The sequence below is a fragment of the Taudactylus pleione genome, unplaced genomic scaffold (genome assembly GCF_031769625.1).
Source record: "Taudactylus pleione unplaced genomic scaffold, aTauple2 ptg000145l, whole genome shotgun sequence".
NCBI classification, from domain to species: Eukaryota; Metazoa; Chordata; class Amphibia; order Anura; family Myobatrachidae; genus Taudactylus; species Taudactylus pleione.
In genome coordinates this window covers 5,912,340-5,928,008 of record NW_028284547.1, presented here as the reverse complement: position 1 = coordinate 5,928,008, position 15,669 = coordinate 5,912,340, and the positions used below count along the sequence as shown (strand labels likewise).

At 39.9% G+C, this 15,669-nt stretch overlaps 1 pseudogene; it reads right to left on the bottom strand.

The window, feature by feature from the left end:
* Window positions 1-1,354: 1,354 nt before the first annotated feature.
* LOC148522656 (uncharacterized) overlaps window positions 1,355-15,669 on the bottom strand; it is a 200,635-nt pseudogene continuing 186,320 nt past the window's right edge.

Genomic DNA, 15,669 nt, shown 5'->3' with positions numbered 1-15,669 from the left:
TGATACAACACTGGTAGGTTAAATGGCATCCAACAAAATGTAACCCTAGTGTGTATGTCTGTGTGCATGTGATGTGGAACATCGATTGTAAGCTCCACTGGGGTAGGGACTGAAGTGAATGGCCAATTATGTAGTGCGCTACAGAATGTGTGCACTATATAAATAACAGGTAATAATACCTTTCCCCCACATAGAGCCCATTAATGTAATGCCATTAAGAGTCCAGTAGTACCCTTTATAAACATTATGCCAAGCAGTAGTAGTGTCCCTTATACATTATGCAACACATTAATGCCCCTTCCATATTATACTGCACAGAAATGCCTTTTCCAGATTATGCACTATAGTATTAGTACTCCATTTAACACTTTATTCCACACAATAGAAGTGCTCCTTACACATTATGATACACATTAATGGCACTTACAACATTATACTACACAGAAATGCACTTTACATATAGGCCATCCCCAGCAACTCACCTTCCTGTGTACCTCCAGCAGCCTCTTCCTTCCCATGTGTGCCATTAGTAGACAGCAGGTGTGGATTTTGTGCCAGAATACCAGCTAATTACAGCTGGCACACCAGCAGGCAGGGACAGGCATGGACAGACAGCACCGAGTGCAATTTAAATTTGGATTTGGTCACAATCCAATTGTAGCTTGCTGACTAGCAGCCAATAAGGAGCCACCACTGCTGATTGGATGCTAATGGGCAAGCACTGATTGCCTCATAACTGTCAGCACTGCATCTCTCTGTCTGCCTGCTGGTGTTCCAGCTATAATCAACTTGTAGGCTGGCACTAAATTAACAATGCTGACACCTAGGCCCCCCAGGCAGCCTTGAAAACTCTGTCCCACCTTATGTGCATGACTGGGTGTATGGGGAGTGGTGGGCCATAGAGGAAGCTTGGGCACCATAGCAGCATTGCCATTTGTACTCACAGTAGTTATGCCTCTGTTTGAATGCATGTTATCAATCAGTGGGGTCCTCTTCAGGATCAATGTAATGGGGTTATAGGTGAGGACAATGTAAAAACATAAAGGCTACGAGTATACTTCAGGGTCCAGTCTTCAACCAGGGCAATTCTGGTTATCCAAGGTAGTAAATAATAATTTAGGCAATTTATGAGGGCTTCACCAATCACAATGTTTATTACATTACACTTGTGCATAGTATCAACTATATATGTATCTCAACTTTAGGCTTTATCAAGATTGAATTATAAACAACATATACAGAAGATAAAGAAAATATAATTTGTATGCATATTACAGTTATAAAAGTTATCTTAAAAAACACATTCTACATTCAGTTACTCACAGTGGCTCCTTGTGTGATTAATAAGTGTTATCTATCTAGTAAAACACCTGCTGCATTTATATAGTTTCACTACCGTGTGAATCCTCTGAGGTCTAACTAGATCTCTCATGTCAGTAAAACACTTAATACATTCAGAGCATTTAAATGGGTCTCTCCTGTATGTGTACTCTGATGACTGATAAGATATGACTTTTTTGTAAAACACTTACTACATTCAGAGCATTTTAATGGTTTCTCTCCTGTGTGACTTCTTTGATGGTGAACAAGACATCTCTTCTCAGTAAAACACTTGCTACATTCAGAACATTTAAATGGTTAATATCCTGTGTGAATCCTCTGATGACTGATAAGATGTGACTTTATGGTAAAACAATTACTACATTCAGAGCATTTAAATGGTTTCTCTCCTGTGTGAATCATCTGATGACAGATAAGATGTGACTTTTGGGTAAAACACTTGCTACATTCGGGACATGTAAATGGTTTCTCTCCTGTGTGAATCCTCTGATGTGTAACAAGATATGACTTTTGGGTAAAACCCTTGCTACATTCGGGACATGTAAATGGTTTATCTCCTGTGTGAATCCTCTGATGTGTAACAAGATGTGACTTTTGGGTGAAACACTTGCTACATTCGGGACATGTAAATGGTTTATCTCCTGTGTGAATCCTCTGATGTGTAACAAGATATGACTTTCGGGTAAAACGCTTGCTACATTCAGAGCATTTAAATGGTTTCTCTCCTGTGTGACTTCTTTGATGGTGAACAAGACATCTCTTCTCAGTAAAACACTTGCTACATTCAGAACATTTAAAGGGTTAATATCCTGTGTGAATCCTCTGATGACTGATAAGATGTGACTTTATGGTAAAACAATTACTACATTCAGAGCATTTAAATGGTTTCTCTCCTGTGTGAATCATCTGATGACAGATAAGATGTGACTTTTGGGTAAAACACTTGCTACATTCGGGACATGTAAATGGTTTCTCTCCTGTGTGAATCCTCTGATGTGTAACAAGATATGACTTTTGGGTAAAACCCTTGCTACATTCGGGACATGTAAATGGTTTATCTCCTGTGTGAATCCTCTGATGTGTAACAAGATGTGACTTTTGGGTGAAACACTTGCTACATTCGGGACATGTAAATGGTTTATCTCCTGTGTGAATCCTCTGATGTGTAACAAGATATGACTTTCGGGTAAAACGCTTGCTACATTCAGAGCATTTAAATGGTTTCTCTCCTGTGTGAATCCTCTGATGACAGATAAGTTGTGACTTTATGGTAAAACAATTACTACATTCAGAGCATTTAAATGGTTTCTCTCCTGTGTGTCTTCTCTCATGGTTAACAAGACATCTCTTCTCATTAAAACACTTGCTACATTCAGAACATTTAAATGGTTTCTCTCCTGTGTGAATCCTCTGATGACAGATAAGTTGTGATTTTATGGTAAAACAATTACTACATTCAGAGCATTTAAATGGTTTCTCTCCTGTGTGACTCCTCTCATGGTTAACAAGACATCTCTTCTCATTAAAACACTTGCTACATTCAGAACATTTAAATGGTTTCTCTCCTGTGTGAATCCTCTGATGACAGATAAGTTGTGATTTTATGGTAAAACAATTACTACATTCAGAGCATTTAAATGGTTTATCTCCTGTGTGACTTCTCTCATGGTTAACAAGACATCTCTTCTCATTAAAACACTTGCTACATTCAGAACATTTAAATGGTTTCTCTCCTGTGTGAATCCTCTGATGATAGATAAGATGTGACTTTTGGGTAAAACACTTGCTACATTCGGGACATGTAAATGGTTTATCTCCTGTGTGAATCCTCTGATGTATGAGAAGCTGTGATTTATGTGTAAAACTTTTGTCACACTCAGAGCACAGATGTGGTTTCTCTCCTATTAGACTCATCATGTATTAGATGACAAATGAATTTGCTATAGAAGGTTTCTCCTATCCTAAAATGAGAATAGATTTTGGGATTACTCCAAAGATGTCAGAAGAAATTATGTCTTTAGTTGGCTTGATCAAAGAACAATGTCACTTTCTACAATGTCTTCTTCAGGGGAATCCTGCTCCTTTTTTGTTCTGTAAGAAAAAAATTATATTTAAAAGCATAAAGGTTACTAGGGTAAATCTACTTTTTTAGTTATAGTGTTATTTTATATATAGAACTTGATATATTTTTATAAACACTAACTTATGTGGCTAATTTTTTTCCCCTATTTTAAATATATGTGTAAGTTTGCAGATTGCTATATCCCAATATCCAGACTGTGAGGTTCTGGTTTTGTTGTGGACCTGGGGTGGTAATAGGAGCAGACACTGAAGCAGATTTAAAATTAAATGTGGAGTTTTTAATGAGTGGCATAACAGACATGAATGTGGCAAAACAGAAAGTCCGGATTTAGCACTAAAGTGATGCAATGGGAAAAGGTCCAGGTAGTGAAAACAGAAGGCAGTCCGGTATTCCAGGTTTTGTGAGGCTGAAATGAATTACAGGCTGAAGTGAACAACAGGCAGGTGGACAAGCTCAGGAACTCTCTCTCAGCTTGCACTGAGAACCACGTTGCACTGGCAATGCAAGGGAGCTTTGAACTCCCCTAAATACCCAGTGCTAAGCCGTGACTGGTCAGAGATTGAGCATGTGACATGCCAGGATTGGCCGACTAGGTCACATGGCCAAAAGCAAGATGGCGGTGCCCATGCCGGAACTGAACGGAAGCACCATGAGGCCTAACCAGCACAGAGTGACAATATGCCCATACAGGACCATGCACAGCCAATGCTCCACGCCAGGCACCAGCACTACTGCCAGATGCCCCCCGCCTTAACATCCTCAAAGGTAACACCTACTGACCACCATGCAGAGAAACCCTGGTCGTAATACAGACAAATGTACATCAAAGAGACCTCTTCCCTCCTGCAGCAAATACCAATACTTATATAGTACACATGGTTTATTAATGTTACTATGCAAATTGTATAATCCTCATAATGTGACCTCAGAATGTGTAGATTATACATTACACACCCCCTGCACTGTCTGTAAATGTGATGTGTTTAGAGGAATCGGGTTGTTCGGAAAAACTAGAGTAGACTGTTACATAAACTGCTGCATTGTGGAGATGGCATTGCTCCCCTGAGTATAAATTCAGATACTCAAAATTTGTTTTGTGCAGAGTGCAAAAAAAAGAAGAAAAGCTTTTTTTCAGCAATTCTTTGAAGAAAAGTTAGTTTAATAAAATGTAAAAAGAAGTTTTATACCAACACATAACACAATTTCTGCATGAACATAATTTATGTATATTGTGAGAAAGTATATTAGTTTCTTTACATATTACTATAATTTATTTTTGTATTCATCATAATTTGATTGTGTAAATACCAGAAAATAGTTTATTTTTTTGATCAAAAATATTAGAGGAACATAAAAAATATAAATAAATTTTAATAGAAATGTCAGTATCTGTTTATTAAACAAAATATTATCTAAAAGGTGTTTAATAGATGTATAAGCAAAATATTTTAGTGTAATAGGTTAAAGAAAACATAAATCCTATTGCTTACCAAATCACAACAAAAATACACTTGCAGATTAATACAAACTGAATAAATATCTTCCAGCAACTAGCAACAGCCAATAGTTTTAAGTTAGTCATTGTGTAGTACACTGATATCAGAAAAGTACACAGTGCATTAAACTGAGAGATGTATGTTCATAAGATTTGCAGTAGCAAACTATAACTCTGTCCTAACTGCCCTAAGACATAATAACTGTGAGATAGAAAGGGTAGTGAATGAAGCATTGTCTAGTTCTTATATTCTAGGGTTTCTTTGCAGGGAAACAAATGGTGGATGAGAGAACCACAGGAATATGGTACATAGACAGAAAGTATAGGGAAGATAATCACTTCTGTTGTTTGTAGTATGTTAGCTAGAAAATTCGCTGATACTAGTAATTTACAGGTAAATACCCAGTGGACCAAATGCTTGGGTGCCTGTGAAAGGAGAACAGGGGCTGGCTGGCAAACTGTAGCTATAGAGGCAAGCACACAGCACTGGCAAATAGCAGAGGCCCGTCCTTCTTATTGCCCTGCCTTCAGTTTTCCTGACTCCTGGAGATGAAATGTGCTATAACTTGACTTGAACATGGTGCAAGTGGCTGTGTGCTGGAGGATAAAGGCAGTAAGCATAGGCTCTTAGCTAAGTGCAACAGTCATGTTACTGGCTATTATTCCCTTTAGCAATGCAATGTCATATTTGTCATAATCATAGGGAAACTAGACAATAAAGGATTGGTGGTCCCAGTTCCAACAATTTGCTAGAACATATGTAACCTTGGAAGTTTGCCACTATGTTTCATGACAATTAGATGATAAAGATAAACATTGTAGTCTACAGGCTACATTTTACAAAAAAAGTTATGGGAGAAGGAACGGTAGGATCCCTACCTGGCACTCACCACTAGTGCATGCACGGTGATCAGACTGCACAAGTTCAGTAGTGCAATGGCTACTAGCAAATAAAATAAAGAAATCATAATTGTGATTACTTTACTTGTACACATTGCAGGGATGGGCTCCTATCTGAGCCCCTGTCCATGCAAGTGTTTAGTGCCATGATGGCTGTATATAATTACTTATTGCTGCAAATAGTAACAATAAGAAGTTATAACTATCAGGTCTAGGATCTAATAATTGCTAAATATGCCACATATGCCCAAATGTATACATGTATTGACACAGTGTATATATAAGCACTATGACTGCAACCTAACAAGCGAGTTGCACATATTTATGTACTAATGAGGGCACCGGGGTCAGCTATAGGTTTAATTTATGTGAGTGATGGACATATATATATATATATATATATATATATATATATATACACAGATTTTACTAAAGCAGACTAAAACGTAAGAAATACAAATTCATGTAAATGTTGCAATTAAATGAAATGTATTAAAAGCAAAGTACAAATATAGAAAAAAAACACATTTGTATTTTCTCAGGGCCCCTCTCATTGCCTTGGCACTACAAGTCCCAGCATATCCAGTTGACAAGGTGTGCTGGGACTTGTACTCTCATAATAGCTAGACAGGCAGTTATTCATTTAAATACCCATATCACACCTATATTTCTTGCCTCTCTATGTAGAGATCCAGGTCCTGTTGCAACCTGTGATCTGGACTACCAAGGGAGGCTACCTGGCTGCTGTGTCAGTGCTGCATCTGTAAGGATCACTGTGTATGGGCTTTGTATAGAGGCAGACTGCATTATATCACTTGGAAACAGAAAAGAGGATCTGCTCTTCAACAGAGTAATCCTCCATTGATCGTGACTTTGCTGTAGTCACTCCAGTGAATGATGATCTATTGAGTCCTGACTGGCATCTTATGCTGCATTAAAATGCAGACTGCAGACACATGGAACTGGCAGTGAATAATGGTGATTGAAGAGGCACTGGTGAGATGTTGTCCTGTAAACACCTGGACCAACCTTTGGTTCCACCTATGGTTTCTTCTTGCTCCATTTGAGGAGAGACTGTTATTTCTATTTTGTCATTATGAGCCCCGTAATTACAGAACACAAAAATCAGCCAGCTGTGCAGTGGAACTGGACGAAGCTTTATTTTGATGTGCACTAGAACCGATGAGCTGAACACCAAAGTGTAGGGAAACACTGATGTGGCTCACTGACTGGTACATGGCAGACCAATATGAGATTGGGTTGGGGGACTTATGTCCCCCTGCACCCTGGCCCAGACCATCCCTGAAGGGGGAAATACCTGTAAGTTCAGTTCAAAAAATTTCCAAGCAGCAGTCCCCTCTGCAATGACTGGGTGTCACTGAGAGATATGCATTGTATCCATTCAGGGCTTGTACACAATGTAGGCTACATTATGATCAAGCCCTTCACAGGCAAAGTGCAGATGATAAACAGCTTATGTGCAGATATTGTTCTACAAGATTACTTACAGTGCCCTAATTGTTAGGTGAAAGGCATCAATGCAGGAAACAGGAGCATGTCACCCCTATTTTCTGGGTGTGCTAAAGCCAGTGACTGTGTCCTTGGATGCAGCTTTACTAGCTTAAGCAGAGTGAATTCCCTGGTTATCCGGAGTAATATTAGGGTTTCTCAGAAGGTCACTGTTCACACAGATGATCTGATGCTGCATCTATGGATGCAGCAGCTGATTAGGACAGCCAGTATGAAGTGCCAATAGGATGGATAACTCCTATGTCATTAGCATATTATTGCATAGAATAGCGTACATCTCTATAGCAGGGAAAATGTCTACAACTGTTATAATATTTATCAATATATTTGTATGTGTAATATAATTACCTTACTATGAAGATTCTTTCATCTGTCTCTTTCTTACTCCTCCATCCATCCAGCTCTACAACCAGCAACTAAACCAGCAGCTCTTCCATCAGCTATCAGTAGCCTGATACATCCTATTTATAGTCATTCCTCCCCCATCTCTCTCCAGTAGTTCCCAGGATGACCAGTCAGAATTCTTACACTGAGAGGTGACATGTAAATTAGGGTCTCATAACATTAGTTTATATTTATATAACAAAGCAGCTTCTCATGCCTAGGTGCAAATATTCCTAATGTCACTTACTACAATGGGAAATGCTAATTTCATGTTGGCAGGGGTAACACCTTGCATTCTAATTAGCTCACAGCAGTCACTGGTATCCTGTTATGTCACCACAGGGAACTTTTGTTTAGGAGTCACCTATTGTCTGGGCAGAGAATCAGCAGAAATACTTTTCCTACATATCAGCAGGAACATCATAATTAGTCATTGTAAATGTAGGCTACATTATTCACGGGCAAAGTGCGGATGCCAAACTGCTTATGTACAGATCTTGTTCTACAAGATTACTTACAGTGCCCTAATTGTTAGGTGACAGGCAGCAATGCAGGAAACAGGAGAATGTCACCCATGTTTTCTGGGTGTGCTAAAGCCAGTGACTGTGTACTTGGATGCAGCTTTACTAGCTAAAGCAGAGTGAATTCCCCGGTTATCTGGAGTAATATGAGGGTTTCTCAGAAGGTCATTGTTCATACAGATGATCCAATACTGCATCTATGGATACAGCAGCTGATAGGGAAATCTAGTATTAAGTGCCAATTTACATAAGATGCCTCCTATGTTAGCATATTATTGCATAGAACAGCATACATCTCTAATATCTACAACTGTTATAATATTTAGCAATATATTTTTATGTGTAATATAATTACCTTACTATGAAGATTCTGTCATCTGTGTCTTTCTTACTCTTCCATCTGTCCAGCTCTCCAACCAGCAACTAAACCATCAGCTCTTCCATCAGCTATCAGTAGTCTGATACAGCCTATTTATAGCCATTCCCCCATCTCTCCCCAGTAGTTCCCAGGATGACCAGTCAGAATTGTTACACTGAGAAGTGACATGTAAATTAGGGTCTCATAACATTAGTTTATATTTATATAACAAAGCAGCTTCCCGTACTTAGCTCCTTGTCTTGTAAATGAGGTGTAAATATTCCTATGGTCACTTACTACAATGGGAAATGCCAAGGAGTGACACCTTGCATTCTAATTAGATCACAGCAGCCTCAGGCCTCCTGTTATGTCACCACAGGGAACTCTTGTTTAGGAATCACCTATTGTCTGGGCAGAGTATCAGCAGAAATACTTTTCCTACATATCAGCAGGATCCTCACAATTAGTAACTGTAAATATTTACATAATTAAACCTATATATATATATATATATATATATATATATATATATATTAGCAGTCAAATGTTTGTCCAAACCTAAATGAAAGTATGTTTTTCATGGTCTAAATGACTCTGTGATAAAAAGGATTAATATGAGTTTCTTAAGCTGGCTACACACTGGCAGATATATTGGCTGATCAATTGATCGGCCAATATATCTTGTGCAGGTCAGCCAGTGTGTACAGACAATATGTCTGTGAACGACGTCGTTCACAGACATATTGCATCTGCCCTGCTGCACAGCCAATGCCCAGTATATCTTCAGATATATTGGGCATCGTGCTGTGTGTATTGCCAACCAGCCAACTGCATGATTGGTTGGCCATTCAGGATGGGCTGGGTTATGCAAAGGAGCATACTCCTGGAGTCCTCGTGGGAGCTGCAGGCTGCTGGTGCAGGCATTGCATGACGTGTCTGACATCGGTGAGCATGGTTTTCATGCATGTGGGGAGGCGGCTGTGGGAGAGTGGTGAGTCAGGCGGTGGGGCAGCCCGGGGCACACGGAAGCTGCTGGTGTTGCTGAATGCTGTGAAGGGAGGATAAGTTGGACTGGGAAGAAGAAGAAGAGTCTGACAGGAGCTGAATACTACATGGATGCACTTCCCCCTGCAGCCCCACACCATACCGCTATTCAGCTCCAGCCCGTATGACCAGGATGTGGGTGAGTGACCGTGGGCCCAGTGTGCAGAGCAGCATTGGGGCATGAAGTGCTCACACACAGTATACTCCCAGGAGTGTGAGCACAGTGGGCCTGATTCAGACCCGGTCGCAAGCGCTGTGCGCTCGCAACCAGATTGATGATGTGCCAGTGCGCATGCGGGAGACCCGGATAGAGACAGGCACTCCGTCACTCTGGGTCTCGCAACAAAGGGGGCATGCTGTCGATGTTGAGTGACAGCAAGTCCCCTTTGGTGGGCGGGCCGGGGGAGTGGCTGCCCAAACGGAGTCGTTCCCATGAGCCGAAATCTCTCTGGGGCTTACGGCAATGAGACCATACCACAAGGGTCACGTTGCAAGTCCGATGGTCACAATGGTCTTGACCATCGTGTCCATCTTCCTGGCCACTCGCTATAGCTGTTGGTGGTCACCCACAGTTATGTGAGTGGCCAGGAGGCTGTTCTAAAAAAAAAAAGGACCGGCCCTGATTCAGAGCAAGTGCTCTGTCAGAGTGACCGGCTCTGAATCATGCCCAGTGTGCGGAGAAGGCAGACAGGGGCCCCCAGTACCAGTGGCGGATACAGGGCCAAATCCAGGGGGGGGCAGATCCAGGGGAGAGTGATCACCACCCCTAGCACAGACAATCTGCATCATCTACTGAGCTGAGCAGCCTGTGTTCAGCCTGTGGTGTGGTCAGAGCCTGTGTAATGCACAGAGAGCACATTACACAGGCTCCAATCACAGCACTGGCTGAACACAGACTGCTCAGCTCAGTGCACCATGATGCGGACTGTGCAGTAGCTGGAGGCTAGATCTCCCCTGAACTTCAGCTTCCGGCTCTCCCCACGGGCACTATGGAAGAGACATCATGATGTCTCTCCCATAGTTCTGAGGAGCAGCCTGGTGGACCAGAGGGCAGAGGATGCAAGAGCAGGGTTAAGGTAAGTTTTTTTGTGTGTGTGTGTGACAGTGGCTATAAGGGCACTACAGGGGGCATTACTATAAGGGCACTACAGGGGGCATTACTATAAGAGCACTTCTGGGGGAATTACTATAAGGGCACTACAGGGGCATTATTAATAGGGTATTACCATATGGGCGCTACAGGGGCATTACTAATGGGGCATTACCATATGGGCACTGCAGGGCCAAAACTATGGTGTCATTTCCATATGTTGACTACTATATGGGCATTACTATGGGGGCATTAGCATATGGGCATTCTGAATGTATATGTGTATATACACTGTATGTATATGTGTGTGTATATATATATATATATATATATATATACACTGTATGTATAATGTATATATATATATATATATATACACTGTATGTATATTGTATGATTGTGTATATATGTACTGTATGTGTGTGTATATATACTGCATGTAAATACTGGGATGCAGTTATGTGACCAGAGGACAGAATCCCAATGATGGAATACCCGGCTAGGGATTTTTAAGATACTGTCACCTGTCATAAACCAGATGCCAGAATGGAGAACGACATGGCCCCGAACAAAGTAAGTACGGGTGCCCGTCCACTTAGCTGTGTGGGGCAGGGTTAGGTTTAGAGCACCCTGGTGGGACTTAGGGTTAGGTACCCCCTGGGGAGGGTTTGGCTAGGAGAAGGGGCGTTAGACTTAGGCATCATTGAGGGGGGCAAGGGTTAGGCACCTCCCTGGAGGGTTAGGCTTAGGGTGCAGGGAGGAGGGATTTGGTTTTGGCACTAACGGAGGGAGTTTAAGGTTAGGCACTAGGGGGGAAGGTTAGGGTTACGCAACCCTAAGGGAGGGTTAGGGGGGAAAAGGGGAGGGTTAGGGTACTTACCTCACCCTGTTGGGATTTCAGCCTCTTGCTGTTGGGATTTGAACCGTTGGCTAAACAGCCATTGGCAATACAATCCCATCCTATATATATTCTGTATGTATATAAATATATATATATATATATAAATATTGTATTATTGACAATAATTGACTGTATAAGAGTATATCATTGGTGTTAGGTGCATTATAAGTGTATATGTCTGATGTTCATCGTATTATGTCTTATGTTATGGTTTCGGGGCTGCACATTGCCCGGTTACCAGGACACGATCCACAGGTGTCTCCTGCTCCCTGATGCTGGCGCATCAATTTTATGCGCTGGCTCTGTGGTCAGTTGGTTTGACGTCATTGGAGGTAGCCCTGGTCCTGGCCAACGGACAGCGCAGCATACACGTGGTTATATGTAAGTATATTTATATGTTCACTATACTCTCTCTCTCATACATTCATGCACACTGTATGTATGTGTGCATATATGTACTGGGTGGGACGCAAGATGCATCACACTCGCGATGCATTCCAACGGTCATCACTTACATGCCGGCATTGGTAACACTGGTATGCATGACGATCCCTGCAAAGGACCACTCTGTTGGTAAGAGCGACCCTTTGTGATGGAGGGACTTCCGGGTCTTTGACCCAGAAGCCCCTCCAGCATCCCTCTGTGCAGAAGCACACACGCGCCACGAGGGGGTGCTGGTAGGGATCCGGTTCGATGCCTCTATCAGCACTATGCAGAGAGAAGCCCATAGACACCTATAGAACCGGCATTCTCCAACCACACAGCACACTGAATTGAATAGAGCCGGGAGCTCCCTCTCAGCACTATTCAATTTGCATTGAATTGAATCGACTCCATTGGTATGCATTTTAATTTTATTTAAAAAAAAAGTTCCTTACTGCTCCACTTCATTATATACATTTTTTTTGTGGAATAAAATAAAAAATTGTCTTTAAAATGGCGGCCTGAGGGCTACTCCACTGAGTCTTGTATTCATCATGGGCGTCTGTGCAGTGTTAATATATATATATATATATATATATATATATAAATATATATATTTATATATATATATATAATTATGTTGTCATCTCACGATGTATCTGGGGAGCTGAAAGCAACCCTGGATAGCACCCCAGCAGTAAAAATGTACACCTGACTGCGAGTGCCGGACAACTATCTATATATATATATATATATATATATATATGAAAGACAAAAAATGAAAGACAAGCGGCTCATAGCGTATTATGTTTACCACAGAATGCCCACACCATACGTATCCAGTATGCGTACCATTAAGTGCTCATCCAGAAGCTTATATAAGATCTTTGTATCACTCCTGAATCTTTAGAATGATGCTTTAACTCCTCCAATGTGGATATACACCAGAAGGAAAATTATTCACATAGTGTATTACCAATGATAACTTATTCACAAACAATAACACATATCTAAAAATGCATAATTACATCAAAGAACAACAAGAAAGGCTTATCTGAGAGAATCACTGCATCAAACAACAGAGGTCCCCACTTCCTCAACGCGTTTCGTTGCTTACACCATTACTGTTTGACTTCGTCAGGAGGATAGCATTTAAAAGGAAAAATATACCACCTTATATACCCCACTTCATCATCCCATATGACCATAAAAGTCCCTAACCAGATTTCCAATTTCGGGCGCCATTTTAGACACCATCGCGCATGCGCGGGACTCCCCGTGCATCGCGAGTTTAAAGACAAGTGCTAAATTCTAGGCGCCATTTTGATTATCATCGCGCATGCGTGGAAGTTAGCGCACATCGCGAATGTTCTAACAGGGCTTTGTTTAGCCTCAAGAGACTATAGATTAGAAGGATATAGTCCCTTACCCTTCCCAATCACATCAACCCTATACTGCTTGCTATAACTCTGATGTGACTCCCGTTACTAGGGGGAAAGAAACAGCTGCGGCCATTTTAATGTGGTCCATATTAATAAATACATGGGTGCCATTTTGTTGGAGTATTTTTTTATACACACTCTATAGAATGGGCATAAGGGACCCAAATTACGTATGGGTAATTACAAAACCACCATAAGTAAATACACAGAAAATAACAATATACTTTAAAAACACTTATGAGACAATAATAAATAGATATATCATTAAAAATAGCTATAGGAAGTGTGCTTACTGAATGATAAATTATCATCAGCTACAAATATAAACCAATATATACCTTATAAATATCAGTATATAAATAGTGATAAAATTTGAGGGTTACAGAAAAAAATGTAAGGGTTACAGAAGGGAAATAAAGAAAAATTAAAATGTATTCATGGTAAAATACTCCCTATAAAAATGGTGCAATATCGTAAAACTCATTCAACCCATATGGTATTAGGGTGTTCAAAGTAAATATCCAGAACATCTCCCTTTGCGATAGTTTCTTCTCTCTATCGCCACCCCTATCAGATAATAATACCACTTCAAAAGCTTTAAATTTCAGCCCTAATGGGTCAGCGTTATGATGTTTAGAAAAGTGCTTAGGTATGGAATGGTTGTCAACTCTATTTATAATGCCTCTAACATGCTCTTGTATACGTAGTTTAAGATTCCTCTTAGTTTTTCCTATGTATTTGAGTTGACAAGGGCATTCTAATACATAAACCACCCATGTGGTGGTACAATTCATTAAATAATTGATGTTATATGATAATGTATTGTTAAAATTCCATACTTGATGATTCTTATTATTAACAAATTTACATACGCTGCAATTGTTGCACTTAAAGAAACCTTTACTTTTCTGGATCCACAATGTATTCCTATTGACCCTAGGTTTCAAAGTGCTAGGTGCTAGCTGGTTATTTATATTCCTGGCTTTCCTAAAAGCTATATTAGGTCTCTCCGGCAAGATACCATTGAGTATCATATCGGTCTTAAGTATATCCCAATGTTTTTTATAATTCTTTTAATTTCCTTGTCTTTACTATTAAATTGAGTCACGAAAATAATCTTATTGTCGATAGGAGCCTTTGATTTATACTGTAAGAGGGTATTTCTATCCAATTCATTTGCTCTGATCTTTGCTTTATTGATGACTTCTTCAGGATATTTCTTCTCACAAAATCTCTCAGAATAAATGTCGACTTGATTATTATAAATGTCTGTGGAACTGCAATTCCTATGTTTCCGACAAAACTGGGAAAACGGTATATTGGTTTTCCACTTGGCTAGATGTCCACTATTAAAATGTACATAACTATTCGCATCTACCCCTTTAATATGATTCCGACTCACAATACCGTTAATGTCACTACCAATAACCAAATCAAGATATTCAATCTCCACATTGCTGAATTTATAAGTGAATGTAAGATTATAATCATTCACATTCAATTGGTCCTTAAAATTTAAAAATTCATGTTCTGTCCCGTTCCATATAATGAGGATATCATCAATATATCTGGCATATAATATAATCTGGTTCTTAAACAAATGGTCCCCATATATATGTTTCCATTCCCAGCTGCCCATATGTAGGTTGGTGAAGCTGGGTGCAAATACAGTGCCCATAGCTGTACCTTCTACTTGAATATAAAAAGATTCTAAAAACTTAAAATAATTATGATGTAAAATAAATTCCATCAGGGAGTATATAAAATTCTTATGTTCCATACTAAGACCCTCGTCCTCATCCAGAAACTCTCTGCAACTAGAGATCCCTTTCTCATGTGGAATGGACGTGTACAATGACTGTACATCTATGGTCACCCAATTATATGATTCACTCCACGGAATGTCTTTTAAAATTTGTAAAATAGAAGTGGTGTCTTTAACATAAGATTTTAAAATGTAAACATATTTATTAAGAAATCTTTCCACGTATTTAGAACAGCCTGAAGTTAAAGAATCAATGCCTGCCACTATGGGGTGACCAGGTGGATTCTGTAAATTTTTATGGACCTTGGGCAAATAATAAAATATGGGGATAACAGGATTATTATTAATTAAAAATTGATATTCATTTTTTGTGACTATATTGGTATGTAGAG